Here is a 17,939-nt window from a genome sequence, read left to right as displayed (position 1 = left end):
TGAGAGTTGTATTAATCTATGGGCATAACAATAAGTCATTAGAAATCAGTTTTAATACTGTGTATTTAACAGATTATTAGGCTTTCTCCAATATTCTGTGGGTTGTCTAGCCTCAGGTTCCTAGGTCTGATATCAATGTCAAGTATGGGCTCCATCCTATGAAATGGGCTTTAAATCCAATTAAGAAGCAGTTAGAATTACTCCTATTATGTTCATGCCACTATTGCACTGGTGGTCATATCTTGCCAGGCCAGTTGTTATTGTACCTCACAGGATTCACAGCTGGGTAAGGTTCATGATAAATTTCTCTCAGGCTGCTTGCATCACACCTTACAGCACTATGAAAACTAGACAGTAGAGATGAGGCTTTGAATTGATTTTTCCTTGTTTGTGCTACAGTTCATGTGTATGGTGTCTCAGCGATAGGGTCTTACCATGAAGTTCTGGTTGGTAACTGAGAGCAGGGGCAATGGCCAGTATTGCTTGAGGGTCTGTGGGACTTCTGGTCAACAGCTTCTAGAGAGGGAGTCCATTCCTGGCATTGGGATTTTATCTTGCAAGCCTATGGTGTCTAGTAGAGGCAATGCCCCCTTTATAAGGCAACTCCTTTTAATCTCTTCTTATAATGTATATGTATATACTTTAAGTAGCTTCTATAGTGGTAGGTTTCCATATGGCATTTTCTAAAGGCCTTTAGTGTTAGTTGTCCCTTCCCATGCTCTCTCCTCTGCCCTATCCTCCCATTCCCCACCCCTTCCTAGTCTATTATTCCTCTTTCCCCCTTTTTATCACTGTATTCTACCTCCCCTTGCAGGAAGTCCCCCCTTCCAAGGTCATTTTTTAATTTCTTGGCTTCTCTGGATTTTCAAATTGAAACATGAGTTTCTAAGATTTCAAAGCTGGTATCCAGCCATGAGAGAGAACACCCACCATTTGTCCTTCTGGGTCTGGGTTCCCTCACTCAGGATGATTGCTTCCAGTTCCATACATTTACCTGCGAATTTCATAATTTCATTTTTAAAAGAGCTGAATAATATTCCATTGTGTATATGTACCACACCTTTGTTATATATTGATCAGTTGATGGGTATCCAGGTTGTTTCTGATTCCTGGCTATTATGAAAAGGGCGTCAATGAACATGGATGAACAGGTATTTCATGCACACTGGCACAGTCCCTATGGAAATCAGTGTGGATATTCCTCAAAAATCTAGAAATCGATGCATATTATTTATTTATTATTTATTTATTATTTATTTATTATTTTTATTTTATGTGTATGAGTGTTTGCCTGCATGTATGTAAGTGTACCCTTGTCATGTAGTGCATGTGGAGGTCAGAAGGGGGCGTCGGGACCCCTGGAACTGGAGTTACAGACAGTTGTTAGCCACCATGTAGGTGCTGGGACTCAAACTTGGGTCCTCTGGAAGAGCAGCTGGTGCTCTTAACTGCTGAACCATGTCCCCAGCCCCCATCCATCTTATTTTTTAAGGTAGTGTTTCTCATTGACCTTGGAGCCAGCATGCCACAAGGGTCCTCCTGTTTTTACCCCCCTAGTGCTGGGATTGCCTGAGCATACCTCATGCCCTTGCACTTGGCTTCTATATGGGTACTGGAGGTCTGAAATCAAGTCCTCATGTTTGTTTGGCAAGGGCTTTATCAACTGAGTCATCCCCTCAGGCTCCCTGTACCCACCTGGTAGATTTTCACTACAGTCCCGTACCTTCTCCCTGTTGTTCCTCCTGGTGTATTGACTCTGTATTTATGTATAGGATGTGCACTGTGGTCTCTTCAGGTTGTCCCTGTTTCCTGGGACATTGCTTGCTGGCTGAACTGCTGTTGATCACTGTGTCATCTTTGTGACTTGTCTTTGCTGAATGGAGAATTAGACTTGCCTAACTCTGCCAGTCAGCTCTAATGGAATACCCACAATGAGAAATACCTTTGGTTAATGGACAAATTTGTGTTCTGTTTGCCTATTTTGTATCAGTGAATTGACAAAATCTTTACACTCAGGAAGTCTATAATTTTATGTGTTCAAGAGCTGTTCTCCTCTCAAGCCCTCCTCCCCTGTCTTCATATCCAAATCACCGTACTGTCCTACATCTTGAACTGGACAGTCATAGATGTAGGATGCCCCTAAATTCTCACAGTAACCCACTGAAGAGAAGGCACCATATCTCTTTCCCTGGATGGAATTAAGTGTAGCAGATTACCCTGAGCCGCTTTTCACAGCTCGTTAGCATCTGGGATGGTATTAAGCTGAGCAGCTGCAGTCTTTACCATGGCAAGGTCAGCCCAGAAGCGTTCATTGGAAGAGTGTGTCTAGCACAATGAACAGTTGCATGGGGGTGTAGTTATGGTGCTCAGACTGTGTGCTGAGAAATAGCTCTCTTGTGTAAGTGCATCCACCTGTCTATGTCTTAACTGAGGAGAAAAATTGTGTTATTGGTCTTCACCAAATCAAACAGAAGCAGTTGTGCTTCTTTTAGAAGACTACTTTAAACTCTCACACTCTCTGGTCTCAGTATCTTTCCTTATGCTCTAAGTGTATTATTTGTGTTTCTAGTTGGCATGGAACATGAATCATTTTCATTTTCTACATGTTAGTAATTCTTCCCATGTTGGCAGTATGAAATGGTTCACACAGGGGCCCATGGAATCCCCATGCAACTCACCCTTGCAATTTAAAGGAACAGCACACGATTTAACACAAGATTATATCTATTGCTCAGAGTGATAAATTGAAATGAAGAAAATAAGTATGACCTACTTCAGTGGAAGGATTAGGAATAAGATGTTTTCTCAATCTATATCTGTGATTTCTGGACTAGGGACACAAAGTTCTTCCTGTTTTTCATGTCACAGAACGACAAAAGAATAACCCCTGGGGAGGGAAATCATGGCTTTTAAAATCAGTTGTACCCTGAAAGATACTATTTTCAGTCAAATTATTTAATGTGGAAGGAATGTGGTTAAGGGCATGGTAGCATGCCACTTGCAATGCATAGTGTCCAAGGGCGCTTTTTTTTTTTTTTCTTAAGCATAGTATGGGAGAAAGATGGTAATTTTAGAAACTGGCCACATAGTGCCTGACCCTGTTCCAGATCTGGATTCCAGCACAACAGACAGAGAACTCCACTGACTCATGTTAAAAACAAAACAAACAAAACAGTTGTTACTCAGGATGCAAAGTAAATGCTGTTATCCACATGTGCACAATGGAAATCTCAGCTGGATGGTCTAGTGGGTGACTGGTGCGTTTTCTCTGCCATACTGGGCATATGTAGGTAAACCAGTCTTGTAGTCCTCTCTCCTTATTGCACCAATCAGTGGGTCTTACACACATGATGGTTTAGATGGCTGCAAGATGTGAACATTTAAATTAAGGTGAGTGAGGAAGTCTTGGAGATCAAGGCAGCGAAGTGGCCATTTCCACATCCTTGAGCCACTTGTGTGTTTGAAGCTTTTTGGAAACTAAAAACGAGAATGAATTTTCTTAGGACTTGTACATTGACCGGAATGGTTCCTAAGTTGTTAAATTGTTATCACTTTCACTGGATTCACGTTCACTAAAAGCTGGCTGATTTAGGGAGGTGTGCTAATGAATGCATGCTGAATTCTACTCCCCTGGGTGAGGTGGATGAATTTCCCAATCTGTGGAGTCCCAGTTGGAAAACCTGCAAAATCCACGTGTGATTTTTCTGTGGATTCCTCCCAGCCACTCTTATGTACATTCTCACCATCACTTAAGCAGGTGAAACCATGTCAGAATCTTCACTCTCTGTGCCATACTCTCAAGAACACAGTGGGGACCCAAAGCCAGACAACAGATATTAATAGTAAGGGATGTCTCCTGATCACTTTTAGAGTTGCACAAAGCAAGACTTTGTGTCTACTCTATACTTCTACACATCATAGCTGTTTCCTGAATTTAGTGTTTACTTTTAGCACATCCCCATACTGGCTTATTCTTTGACCTTCAAGAAGACTTATCCAGGGGTATGATTTTTGTCATTGAGATATTTATTTATTTATTTATTTATTTATTTATTATTTATTTATAGTTTGGGAAGAGATAGGGTCTCATGTAGCACAGAGCCAGTGTCAGGCTCACAATGTATATAATCAAAGCTGCCCTTGAACTTCCTATTCTCTTGTTTCTACTAAGTGCTATGCCATTGATATTTCTTATGAAGAACAGTCAGGGAGATCCAGGGAAAACTGTGTTCCCACAGCCTCACTGATATTCTTTAGATGCTGGTAGCATGTCTGCTCAGCCACTCTGTTCTTCTTCAACTACTGGCCCATGGGCCCCACACTCACTGCTAAAGACACACATGAAGAATAGGGTATTAGTATCTTTCTCTGTTGTTGTGATAAAATACCATGACAAAAGCAACGTAAAAGAGAGCTTATTTCTGACTTTCAGTTCTAGAGAGATACAATCCATCATGGCAGGGAGGATCTGATGGTAGAGAAGGCATCATGGTAGAGCAGGAAGCTGGCTGGTCACATTGTACCTGCACTTAGGAAGCAGGGAGTGAACAGGAACTTGGACAAGGTTATAAAGCCTCAAGTCCTACCCCCAGTGACCCAGTTCCTCCAGCTAGGCTCCACTTCCTAAAACCATCCCAGCTTTACCATATATTAACAATACAGATTTCTTAACATCTTGCATCTCTCTGTAAAAATGGGAAATATTAAGGCAAATGTTCTTAGCATCATTGTGGCTGTTGGATTGTTCCTAAGCAATGTAAAGTGTGGAGAGCACATTGACCAGGTCCGTTTGATACACTCCCTTCTCCTTAGCATGCCCACTGTTCATCTGAAATGTCTATGATTCCCCTCTCCATCCTGCTACCCAAGGGGGTTTTCCTTCTAGTATTTTGCCTTTTTTGCCTTTACTGGAGGCTTCCATTCCCCCCCCCCCCCGACCTCCGCCCTCTAGGAACAGGACACTTGGAATTGCTAGGGAGATATGCACTTCCCAGAGTCCAGGAGCAGAGTTTTAATGAGATCCTTCATTAGGAAAAGAGGAAAGAGCTGAGCTGTCCTGTGCCTCTAACCTGCAGTTTGGTGTTTCCAGGTCCAGTGTCTTAAAGTTAGTTGAATGTGGATGGATGCATGCAGATGAAATGACTGAATATTTCAATTCCAGCTGGGAAGAGAAGTATGGCTTAGATTATTAATGCTCTTGCCTCACTATGAGCTGACAGTCTATTTGTTTTCATTATGTAAACCAGCATGGTTTGGGATTATGTAGATTTCCTCCCTTTTTACTTAGAAGGCAAAGAATATTCATTAAGGATATCAATAAAGACCATGCCAGTGAGTGAGGCTTCAGTGCTGTGTCCCCTGCATGCTAAAAGACAGAAAAGGAAATTTAAGGGGTTGAGAGAATGAGAGATTGATCGGAAGGCAAATTATAAACCCATTTCAACTCTTGGCCTGCAGGCTGGGAAGTAACATTATTTGTTGTCAAGGATGGAAAACAACTCAGATTCAGGTCCAAGTGATTATTCCACGTTGACACTGCTGCCTTTCTGCCAACCGCAGCTCCATTTAGACATAGATTAATTAGCCTGGTAGAGGCGGATGTGGCCTGTGAGAGCAACGCCAAACAGGCAGCTCTGCAGTGGAGTCTCGGAGTTGGGGGTCTGGAGACTTGCGGCCCGGGCGCCTGACAATCTATTTTAATTATTGAGCCCACAGCAAACAGTAGTGAGAGAGCATGGATAGAAAACAGACCCTAAACTCCTGTAGTAACTGACACACTGTACATGGCTACTGACTTTGTTGATGTCATGGGGAGTCTGTCCCCATGGAAACGGGGCGGGGGGAGGGAACCCGCAAACAATCTGTAGACTTGAGTGAGTTCCTTATCAATCTTTTCTTTGGCCTTGCGTAAACCACGCTGGACTTTTTATTAGTCCTGCACATGAAATGGAAATGGTAGTGTATACATGTGCGGATATATTATGCCTATTTTGTGAATTATGGGAATAGATAAGATGAAAATCATGAAAATTGGGGAAGTGGGCTCTGAGTTCATTGAAAACAGCATTATTAACGCATTTAACATGAAGAACTTAGTCTCTTTCCAGAATATTTCTCACTGGCCTTCCCATCCAGTCTTTTCTGTGTACTTTTTTTTTTTTTTTTTTCTTCTTCTTCTTCTTCTTCTGTTCTGCTTAGATCTCGGCCGACACATCTATTTCCAGTGAAACTCCTCACAGGCTGGGACAGTGTGGGACCATCCGCGCTCACCCCACTGTACCTTAGGTGGGTGGGTGGGTGGGTAGGTGGGAGGTGAGCGAGGAGAGTGAGGGTGGGGCCGGGTTCTCGCCTTCTGGGAAACATGGTTCAAGTGACCATCAGCAGCACCCAGCCCACCCTCTCCCGGGTGCTCGGCTGGGTGGCAGGCGTCCCCCCACCAGCGCTGCACGTAGCAGCATCCCGGCTGGCTCAGCGCGCGGCTCCGGGCTAGGGCTGCGGGTGGCGCTGCGCAGCGCTGCGGCGATGAGCACGCGGCCTCCCGGGCAGCGCCCGACACTGGCAGCGCCTCCAGGGAACCCAAGCAAGGGTTCTCTCCTTCCCTCGAGGAAAACTCAGAGGAGGATTTGTTTCATTGTTAACACTTCATTGCATGGATTTTTGTTTTTTCCTGTGGCGGCGCTGAACGCGGTCCTCGCAGGAGGGGGAGGTACTTTCTCTCCGGACCCTGACTTGGAAGCAGAGAGGCACTCCAGCACCCTCGCAGCCCAGAAGCAGATGCGCAAGTGGGAGCAGCTGTGCGCGTTTCTTTCTGGCGAGGTTAGCTTGTTTTCGTTTTTTCTTTTCCACGTGGGAAGTGTGCGGTTTGCCTTCCTCAGTCCTGTACCGGGCTTTCGCGCTTTTAAACCTCGATGGTTTCGTTTTGAATAAATTATTTTGCATTTTACTTATTAAAAGGGAGAAAGGGGACTACTCTCCTGCTTTAGGGAGGTAATACTTCCAGATGAATTGTTATTCTATATTAAATCATGTTCATTTTACTACTTTTAAATCTCCCCTATATTTAAGGCATGGAAATTTACAGGGGTTACTTCCTATTTTTCTTTTCTTTTCTCCCCTTCATATTTTAGACTCTTTTTCCATTTCAAGGAGAGAAGCCAAGATCATTTTTACCCAGCGGAGGGATGATGTAGTACTTGTACTTACCGGTAAGTGAGTCTGTTTATCACAGGTGACTTACAAAGCCTGCTTCCTATGCTGAGTTCCCAGTGTGCTTAAAATGTGTTGAATTTCATTTTTGTTTCCATAGTTGCATTAGCAAAAAGTTAATTGAAGGTATCAATACTTTTTCCAAGTACTTTGCTTTGATTTTTTTTTTAAGTATTTCTATCTTCTCAGAGGCAATCAAGAGCAGCTAGAAAAGCTTTGCAATTCTTTTTAAAAACTGTCTGCTTAAACAGGACTAATTGATCTGTTTGGGACAATTGGGACAGAATATTAACCTCTCTGGAACAGTCATTCCAAAACATAATGGATACAGTGATTCTGATCTAGGTACGAAATAACATTCAAGTAAAATGGTTTAGGCAATTTAAGAATGAGCTTTGTTTCTAACTCATAAGATCCCATGGGTGGACTTCAGAACTGTTTGAGAATAGCTCCTTAATGGAATGTGTTGTTGGTTTAGGTTTTAGAATGAATGTAAAATCTCTGGTGGGTCGGTTCTGTTCTGTTCCTATATTCAATAATTTTGAGTTTCTTTTCTATGAGATGTTTAATTACAACTGACAAGAGTACCATTCAAACACTGTAATTCCATCACTTGAGAGGTAGAGGCAGGAGGATCATGAGTTCAGGGTCATCCTCAGCTACTTAGCATGTTAGAAGCCAGCTTGGCCTTTTGGAAACTCTGCCTTAGCACAAACAAACGAACAAACAAACAGGAACCTCTGAGATGCCATTAACAACGTTGCAATACAACAGCACAAACTGGAATTCAGGTGTGTGCTTTCTGTCTTCCGCAATGAAGCCCTTTTTCAGTTTTCTCTAGAAATACAAATGAAAAACAGACACAGAAATGAAAACAGGTAAGCTGTGCTTGGCACACACCTTTGTCTTTGAAACAGTTCTTCCTTTGTTTAAAAAATTTCTGGAGCAGTTTTGTTCATGATTCTGCTTTTTCTGTTGTTTCTGTTACTGTTGCCCTGATTGAGAGGAAAAAGTGGAAGTAAAGTACTTGCCAAGTAATACGCCAAGAGGTTATGAAGACAAAGTGACTTTGGGCAGACTTGAAGACATAGAGAATGGGTCTCTTCTTGAGTCTTACAATGTTTACTGTTTTCAAGAAAGACTTAGCTGGTATAAGAAAGAATGTCATTTAAATATCATGTGAACCATAATTGTTAAAACCTTGAGATGATATTGAAGTCAAACTTAGCAAAAGAGAGAAGCAACAAAAAGCTGATTAAAGTCTACTTGGGGAAATGCGAAGTTGGAGGATGTTTGTGTTCTAAGCTGTTAGAGCAGTAAGACTGCAGTGCCTGGGCAGTAGAGGACAAGGCCACACAGCAGACTGGATTTGAACGACAGTCATAATGCTGTTGAAGCCTAGAGCAGAAGCAGGAACTGTTGCCCAGGAGCCAAAAGGCCTGACCCAGGGAGCAGCAGCTTGAGAAAGTCATCTTTTGCCAGGTGCTGCTCCTCACTTTCACTGACTCCGGGTTTGAACCTCTGGCAGCAATGCCCTTTCTGCAGACCTGTAAGCAACAAGCTGTTGGTTGTCAATAGAGTGGATGACTGTATTCTCTCTGCGATGGGCAGCTGTGCCATACAGCACAGGCTTGGTAATCATGGAATCCCATGTGGGAGGCTTGGTTCAGATATTTACTAGCAGTAAGCCATGCAAGTTTTGCAATATGGACATCCTTGTGGCCTGTATTAATGACTTTTCTTGTTGCTGTGACAGAATACATGTCTGAACTTCTAAGAGAGGAAGGTTTTGTTCTGGCTCACAGTTCAGGACATCTAGCCCATCACAGTGGGGAAGGCATGATGGTGAGAGCGACTGTGACTGGAAGTAGGAGGTAGATGGTTACCTCACGTGGTTGGGCAATCAGGAAGCAGAGAACTGGGATAGGATCCTGGGCGAGATATAACCCATAAGCCCTAGGAGCCTAAGTCTTGGTTCCATACCCCAAATGATCTACACTTCCCCAAATAACACTACTAGCTGAGGACCAAATGTTCAAACACAGGAACCAAAGGGGCCATTTCACATTTAAACCATAGCAAGTCTTACAGGTGTGCTTCCTAGAGCCTGTTCCAGCAGAGTTCCTTCCCAAGGAATTGCCTCTTATGATACTTTTATCCTTACCTGTAACTTTTCATAGCTCACTGATGTATTTTCTTTTCTCTCCACTCTGCCATGCATCTGCATTCTCATGCCCATGATTCCTTTCTGCCTTTGGGTACTGGCTTCCTCGACCCCTATCTGCACCCTCTTGCTCTTGATCTCCCCTGCTCTTGCCTTCTCACCTGATCACCGTCTTCCCCAGTCCTCCCTTACTCACTGTGACTACTTGGCCCTCTGTTGGTCTCCACACTCTTCTTTCTAAATGCAGTATTTTCATCTTGTGACTCTTCTGGGAAACTCACCTTCACAGCAGTCCATGCACTGAGGTATTCCTGTTGACATTGCTTAGCCCTGAGAACTAGGGTCTAGCTCCTGTGAGGTACCAAGTGAAGGAGTGAGCCAGTGGACAAGTGAATGAAAGCATAACTCATCCCAGAACATGCCTGCTCTTATTATATTCCTTTGACCCCTTTTTGTATCCTTTCTGGGGGAACACATCATGAACAGACATCCATTCATTCCCAAACAGAACATCAACAACAGACCAAACATACAGTTCCACTCAAGTCTAGCTTGGTGAACCAATGAATTTATTGGGGGTTTTATAGAAGCATGGATGAGAGGTTACTTACAGGTACATGGGTGACTCAAAGATGGCAACTGCATCTCCAAAAAGCCCACCCCAGCATGGGCGATGACTCACTCAAGCTGTCTCCCTGGGTTCCCCACACAGCTTACAATCATCTCATGGAAGTCTCTTCTTCCCCAGAAATTGCTTACTGCTTGTATAACCTTAGGGCGGGGCCCTTGCGAATGTTATAACTTTATGCAATTCCTATGGCTGGTAAGTTTCCTTAGTTTTCTGAGTCTTGTGAGCCTCTCTCATTCTTCCAGGAGAGAATGTTCGGATCAGAGGAAATCCTGCACAGCACCCTTTTACATTCCTCTGCATCGTGTGTCATTCCACTGTCGTCACTGTTTGCCAGGTGATCTTCTGAGCTCCGCCCTTAGCAGAGTTGACCTGTCCTTCCTCACTTCTGTGATCCAGCAGCTCCAGTCATGTCTTGGGAACAGGGATTCTGTTTGTAGGCACATAACCGAATAAATCTTCTGCAGTTCTACAATTCACAAAACATGACTAGCAAATAACGTAAAATGATATCTGATACGAAACAGCCATGCACGTCATAAAGACATCCCCACTGACGACAAGGTGATTATTCACGTAGTATTATTTCTCCTGGGGGCTGGCGAGATGGCTCAATGGGTAATGTGTTTGCAATATGAATATGAAGTTCTGAGTTTGATCCCAGCACCCACGTAAAAGCCAGGCGTAGCAGTGAGTACCTGTAACCCCAGCACCGGGGAGCAGGCACAGAAGGCTCCTTAGTCTAGCCAACAGAGTGAGCTCTAGGTTCAGTGAGGTACTCTGTCTCCAAAAATAAGACAGAGGCTGGAGAGATCGCTCAGCAGTTAAAAGCACTGGCTGCTCTTGCAGAGGACCCCGGTTTGGTTCCCAGCACCCAGGCTAACAACTGCCCATAACTCTAGTTCCAGGGGATCTAACACCTTCTTCTGACCACCACTGGCATTGCACGACATGGGTACATTTATACACATGAAGGCAATACACTCATACACTAAAAATAATAAATAAAAAAATAAGAGGCGGAGTGATAGAAGAAGACATTCAAAGTCCACTTCTGTTCTTCACGCATGCATGCACAGGAGAGTGCACCATTACAGACATGTGTACACACATGCGTATACCCTCCATCAGATTGTATGGCTTAATGACATGATAGCCTTCTTAGTTTTCACAGCATTGAATTCCAAGGAAGCATCTCCCAGAATATATCATAGTCATTAAGTGATGTTTATCTACTTAATAACATCATCATTTATTAATTTGTCAAGTTGCTCACATTTGGAAAGCTAGAGAATTAAGTGGTACAGACTGTATTTTATGAAATGCCTTATTTTGGGTGTGTTTTTGACTTTTAAGTTTTTGTTTAATGGAGTAAGGCGTGACACACAGGCTGTGAGCTTCTAATGAGTGTTAACTTTGAGTCTCTTGATTCTAATTTATGCTTCTGAACGAAGGTTTGTTTTCTGGAATTGAGGTGACCTCAAGAGGTTTACACTCACACAGAGTGTACATGGTGATGATGTGTACCTTTTAGTAGGTTCTCATTTCTTCTGATTGACAGTCAATTGCATCTTGTTTCTTGAATTTCCTGTTCTGCTTCTTGAGAGTCCCTTTCCATCAAGTTAATGTCTTGCCTCCAGAGCTGTGCTCCAGCCTCTCACCTCCAGGGATGGTTCTGCTGTCTCTTGTCCATGGGTCTCCCCTCGGTCTTTATCCTTCTGACTTTCCATCCTTTCTTGGGATTCAACTGGTGCAAGAGTGGTGGGGGTTATGAGAGGAGCCTTTTCTGAGCCCATTCTGGGCTGGCCTGGGCCTTTGTGCCCTTTTATTTTCTCCATTGTTGAGAAAATATGATTGACCTGTTAGATCATCTTTGGCCATCCTTGTCCCAGAGGAGATATGGTCTTTGCATTTTGATACCTAGCAGATGTCTGTCCATATCCATCTCGGGATGAACTTCTGGTATCTGAAAACCCTCAGCAGAACCATCAGTGGCATTTTCATTTGTTTGAGCCCAGGCAATCCAACTTCAGCACTAGAGCTTGCTTAATTCAACACACTGTTTAAAGGGAAGTCAAAGAAGGCAGAAGTAAGCCCAGATCTATTTTCACATGAATAAAATATGGTCTGCCCATGTATGGGGATATTATTTAGCCTTAAATGAGATGGAAATTCTGACACATGCTAAAATTTGGATGAGTTGGGAAGACATCATGCTGAGTGAAATAAGCTAGACAGAAGGCGACAGATTCTGTCATTCCACAATATGAGGTCACACTGGTGGAGACAGAAGACAGGGTGGGATTCACCACAGGGAGGAGTCCAGAGAGAGTGGAGACCTGCTCCAGGGGTATGGAGTTTCAGCCTTACAGGTTAACAAGACCATGGAGATTGGTTACATAACAGTGAATGTGCTTAGCACCTTGACCTGAGAATGTCCTTAACACTGTTCAACTGTGCACTTGCAGATGGTTAAGATGGCAATTTTTTTTTGGTCTTTTTGAGACAGGGTCTCGCTGTAGCCCCAGCTGCCCTAGAACTCACTATGTAGACCAGGCTGGTCTTGAACTCAAAGAGATCTGCCTGCCTCTGCCTCCCAAGTGCTGGGATTAAAGGCGTGTGCCACCATGCCCGGCAAGATGGCAAATTTTATGTTGTGTGGACTTTGTCATAATTAAAAAGAAAACCAAAGAGCTTGCTTTTATAGAAACACTTATCCTTTAAAGAATGAAAAGGATTTATTTGACTTGGGTCTTTTCTAATTCTTCCAGTTTTATTTCTCCTTTGCCCAGATGTTTAAATCACTTTTTATTTAAACACAAATAAGTCTGTCTTTGAATTTGAATGTGTTATGTATGTTTTCTTTTTTAAAAAAATAGTTAAATTGGTAAGATCTTTGGGATTTTGTTTTAGACCTTGTTATTCCTTTTCTTATTGTTGCCTTTTTTTGCAGTTAAAATGCAATTCAGATTTGCTTTCTCACCCGCATTTTTTCAGCAAGGATAATAAAATCTTAGTGCTCATACAGAAATACTTGTGTGACACTTAAAAAGTACTTTTTAAATAGAAATAAGCCAGACTTAGAAAGATAAATACCACATCTCCTCTTGTGCAGAATCTGTATTTAAACTTACGTATATGTGTGTGCATGTGTGTGCATGTGTGTGCATGTACATGTGAGTGTGTGTGTGCACATGCATGTGTATACATCATAAAAGTGGAAAGAACCAGGAGAGGGAAGGGAGAGATCATAAGCTGGTGTGTATGGGAATTAATGGAATCCATGTGCCATGGAAACACAAGAGGGGCCCACCTGGGGGAGGGAAGGGGACCATCGAGAGAGAGACAGGGAGGGTAGGGGTTGTACAACAACAGGTATGCATTCATGTAGCACCTGTGTACTAAGATGCCGTAATGAAACCCACCACTTTTGTGCTAACTAAAGAATTAGTAAAAATAGTTTTATGACTAAGCTGATATATTTGCTCTGCCACAGCAGAGGGCATGACAAATCAAATTCCAGGATGTGAGCTGATTGCTCATAAGAAGCCAGCTATTTCAGTCTTTTCTCTGTTTTTCTCCCTAATCACATTAATAAACCATCCTTGTGGAAAGCCAAGCCTAAAAGTGTAACTCACACTCCTGTGTTCAAGATTTGAGATCGTTCTGCAACCCTGAGGTAGCCTCTCTTCCCTAGGGCCTTAGAAAATTCACATCTGTCCTAATTTGAGTCACAGGCTGCCTTTGGAATGAGGACTGTACCTGAATGTGGTTAATTGACTACATGTGTGCCACCTTCCCAGGGGAAAGCGTGGCCTAAGCTAAATCTTTGAGAAGCAGTAAGCAGTGGTCAAGCCGATAAGCTGGGTAGGACTTTCCAGGGGGATAAGAAAGAGCAAAGTCATTGGCTATGGCGACAGAGGGGTCAGTGTTAGGGATCTGCTTTGGATTTGGTATGGGGGGCATAGTGGAGCACAGAAAGTGGGTAGAAAGGCCTCAAAGGTGACCCTGGAGGTGAAGGTGCCATTATAACTTCTGACCAGGAGCAGTATAAACACAGACACATATTCTAAAGGCCACTGAGACAACAGGGTAGAGGGGGGTGAGCTGTAGGAAGAAGCATTAAGGAGAGCCCTGCTATAACCCAAAGTGATGAGCAAGGGCCAGAGCAGGTTGCTAAGGGGAAGAGCATTAGCATGTGGCAGCAGGCTTCCTAGGCCAGCTTGCTATTGTTATACAATTGGCAAATGATATGATAACCATTTGGTTTTCTTTCCTATTAGCTGTGATATCTTGAGGGTGATGGACCCTATTGGGTACAACCCTATATCATCAACACCTAAAGAGCCCTGGCACATAGTAGGTGCTCAACAAGTAGACAGTGTACAAAGATTAATGGGGATGAATAGTGAATAGAGGCCCCTGTTCTCATAAGTAAGGTGGCAAATGCATGGGATGGAGGGGAACATTCAGTGAACTTCAAGTCTGATTTGTTCTTTCTTCTTTTGTCTCTGTCTTCATCCCTGATTTTTTTTTAAATAAAATCATGGGGGAAATGGGTTTAAAAAGATACATACATGGCTGGGCATGATGGCACATGCCTTTAATCCCAACACTTGGGAGCCAGAGGCAGGCAGATTTCTGTGAGTTCAAGGCCAGCCTGGTCTACAAAGTGAGTTCCAGGCCAGCTGGGGCTACAGGGAGACCCTGTCTCAAAAAGACCAAAAAATAAAATAATATAATATAATAAAATAAAAAGATACATACATGATGGGGTGCAGATAGGAGTGGGGGACTAAATATGATTAAGATGTTTTGTATGAAATGCACAAAAATTCAATAGAATTTTATAAATTGAAAAAAATTGCATAAATGGAAGAAAATAAAGTTAGAGAGTAGAAGCTGTATCAGGAAAATTTTTTGGCTATTCTGTGTACTAGACTTTGAATTCCCTGTTGCCAAATTGTTTCATTTTGGTCTAAAGAACATACCCAGAAATATATAGGCACGAGTGCTGTAGATCTACTGGTTAGTGTCTTTGTACAATACATATTCTAGTAGTTTCTGTCCCTTTGGAGGACCTAAGGTATTATCCATTTAGGATAACAGTCATTTCTATTTGACTGAATTTCTGCCTCTTTAAGTAAGGACACATGAAGTCACGTCATGGCTTTTTGTACTCCAGCACTTTGGGTGTTTGGTGCTATGACCGTTGCTGGGTTGTTCTTGGTGAGAGGCAGTTCAGCTTCACCAGAGTTCTGGAAACTTCACTGCCATCCCTTCTTGGCTGTGTGAGCCAGCACAAGATACTTTAAGCTTCTACACATCAATTTCTCAATCCACAAGACACTGAATAGTATCTTTGGAGTTATGAGCATTGTGATCCCTAATTGGAAAATGCCTGACACACACTAGGCATGCAATAAATTGTTATCAATTGTTACTTAACTTAATATGTACTTTTTCACTATTGTGAAGTTGAAAAAACAATCTCAGATCATTGGTTTCTCCCTTTTCCTTCCAAAGCTTACATAATTAAAATAATTCAGCAGTTGATTAGTAATTTAAAGAGAAATAATTTGGATGTGAACTATGGGCAGACATTGTCCTAGATGTTGGAGATCAGGAGGAATGTGACAATCCTTGTCTTCAGGAAGCATCCGGGAGAAGGGACAGGAAAGGAACTTAGTCTCAGACACAAGGTTGAGAAAGGTCATGACACACAGACTTGGGCAACAGGAAGAGATGCCTGACATCTACTGAAGGGCAGGAATGCTGGGATCAGTCCCGGAAGGTTGCTTGAGCCAGATTCCTGGGGCGTGTGTAGGAATGAGTCAAGTAGACCTGCAGGAGCTACAGGCAGCTTTTAACTCCAGGCATCCTTTTTTCCCTCTGTGTTTGGTCCCAACTCTCCTTGTTCATAATCTGTAAAGAAAGCTAGAGATTCCTTTGTAGAGCAAAGTATTGTCCTTTAAGTGCAATTTTGGGGGTTTCAGTTTCCCAGCATGGGAAGGGACAGCTGGAAGCAGCAAGCCATAGTGTGACCCTTAACCAACATGCAGGTTTCGACCTGGGCACTGGTGAACCTCAGGAACCCTTGGCTGCAATCTATGCCCACAGTTCAGACACCCAGGGAGCTCATGCGGTGGTTTCACCCACAGCGGTACCATAATGAACCTGACAGTGTGTCTATGTGGCAAACCTCAGCCATCAGGGCTTCTTTTAGGATGGCTAGTTCAGGCTTGACATCCTCAGTCCTTTCCCTCATGGTACAGGTCATGAGGTGTAGCACCGCAACAGGCTGAGCACTGAGAGCCTCCTCTATGAGCTTTGGTATCGCAGTGGATCATAGTGGACTTCTTGTCATATGTCATGCTCTTCTGGTCCTCTTAATTTAGTTAAATTGTTGGCTTCTTGTGCCCAAATGTAGCATACACAGTAATTTCTTCTTGAAAATGTTTTCAAAGTATAGGAAAGTTACAGATAAAACAGTAATGCAAAGAATTTACGCATCCTTCATCTAGACTGATCTGATGGAAGTAGCTTGTATCTTATGCCTCTCATTTTTGCTCTTTTCTCTTTGCCCTTCCCTAATGTATAACACACACGCCATTTTTCCTCACCCATTTGAGAATAAGTACTTACATCATAGACATTTACCTTCAAGTAGTCTACTGTGCATTTCATGATTTTTATTTTCTTTTTATCTGTATACATGGTTTATATACATGTATGTAAGTGTACCATATGTATCCAGTACTCACAGAGTTCAGAACTGAGTGTCATATCCCCTGGAACTAGTTACAGACAGTTGTTAGTCTCCATGTGGATTCTGGGCGCTGAACTCAAATCCTCTGCAAGAACAGCCTGTGCTCTTAACCACTGAACCATCTCCCCAGCCCCAGGGTATATTTCTTAAGCATAAAGTTGGTCTCATATAACAACAGTACAGGGAGCTGGAGAGATGGCCCAGTGGTTAGGACTGCTCTTGCAGAGGACCTGGGCTCATTTCCCAGCACCCACATGGTGGTTAACAACTATCCATCCATAACTCCACTTCTAGGGGAATCCAACACCCCCTTCTGACCTCTGTAGGCATTGCACGACATGGGTGCACTTACATGCAGGCAATACAGTCGTACACATAAATTACAACAAAAATAATAAATAAAACAACAGTGCAGTTTCAGTATCAGTAAGTTTAACATTTACCTAAATTTATCTAATATGGTGTATATTTTGAAAATTAGTATAATAATGACCTTTTTTTAATAACATTTCCCTCTTCTAGTACCAGGATCAGATACTGAATTTCATTATCATGTCTATGCTTTTTTAATCTGAAACATTTTCATGGCCTTTCTTCGCTCTTGTGAAAATGTTTCTGAAAAACATAATCTTTTTATCTTTTAATATCATGAACATGCAGCAATGGTGGGTGGCTACCTGCACACACACACAGACACACACACAGATACACACACACACACATACACACAGAAACACACAGACACACACAGACACAGACACACATACAGACACACAGACACACACAGAGACACACTCAGATACACACAGATACACAGTTACACACAGACACAAACAGATATATACACATAGACACACACACAGACACACACACAGACACACACACAGGCATGAAAGTAAGAGAGGGACTTGGAAGGAAGAAGGATGTGAGAAGAACTGGTGAAGGGATGAGAAATGGTAATGGGGGGTGTGACTCTCATCACAATGTGTGGACACACACATGGCTAAAAATTTAAAATAAGTACATACATTTAAACAAGAATATTCCTCACTTTGGAGTCAATTAATTATAAATGTAATTGGATTTAGGCTCCACATTCCTAGCAGAAAGTCTCATTAATTATGGCTCTTTTTCAGGTTTCACACCTGGAGCCACATGATACCCATCTGTCT

At 42.7% G+C, this 17,939-nt stretch overlaps 1 protein-coding gene across 8 annotated transcripts in view; it reads left to right on the top strand.

Annotated features, from left to right (window-relative positions):
* Csgalnact1 (chondroitin sulfate N-acetylgalactosaminyltransferase 1) overlaps positions 1-17,939 on the top strand; it is a 353,381-nt gene that overhangs the window by 157,405 nt on the left and 178,037 nt on the right. For 3 of the 8 annotated variants that reach the window (XM_029554618.1, XM_008850102.3, XM_029554619.1), the window contains 2 exons: positions 6,698-6,816; positions 7,128-7,205. The exons of 4 other annotated variants lie outside the window; for them this stretch is intronic. The gene's annotated coding sequence lies outside the window, so the exon portion shown is untranslated. The remainder of the gene's footprint in view (positions 1-6,697; positions 6,817-7,127; positions 7,206-17,939) is intronic. One more of the 8 variants, XM_029554620.1, reaches the window with a different exon arrangement.

Source organism: Nannospalax galili, unplaced genomic scaffold (genome assembly GCF_000622305.1).
Source record: "Nannospalax galili isolate Female #2095 unplaced genomic scaffold, S.galili_v1.0 scaffold291, whole genome shotgun sequence".
Lineage (NCBI taxonomy): Eukaryota > Metazoa > Chordata > Mammalia > Rodentia > Spalacidae > Nannospalax > Nannospalax galili.
Note: the sequence above shows the minus strand (reverse complement) of the source record. Positions and strands in the feature narration are given on the sequence as shown.